This window comes from Penaeus monodon, chromosome 28, assembly GCF_015228065.2.
Source record: "Penaeus monodon isolate SGIC_2016 chromosome 28, NSTDA_Pmon_1, whole genome shotgun sequence".
NCBI classification, from domain to species: Eukaryota; Metazoa; Arthropoda; class Malacostraca; order Decapoda; family Penaeidae; genus Penaeus; species Penaeus monodon.
In genome coordinates this window covers 27,660,494-27,660,913 of record NC_051413.1, presented here as the reverse complement: position 1 = coordinate 27,660,913, position 420 = coordinate 27,660,494, and positions in this window count along the sequence as shown.

The window sequence follows — 420 nt, the reverse complement described above, 5'->3', positions numbered from 1 at the left end:
AATTTTGCCATATTATATTTTAATGAGGCCCTTTGCTTTCTCTCTGACGTCCACTTAGGGCTGTTTTTTCACATATATGCATGCTCATTTTCCTGATTTTTCATCACTAAATTCATTTATTTTTGCCCCAAGTTGTTTGTTTACAGTCCACATTTCCTTGCCTGTAAACCTCGGTCGTTATTTCAGAATTACATTTAATATTTGCTTTTTCTAACATTGAACACTGTTGTTAATTCAGAATTCAGATTTCCCTCCATATTCGCCATTCTCTGAAATGTGTTTTGAAATCTCAAGATGCATGACGTAATTCTATCATATCTTGACATACTTAATTGTTTTGGTAATTAATTTCCAACTTTCAGCTTCAAAAATCAATTTTGGTTGCACATTCTACCGTTTTCCATTTTAAAAAATCAACCT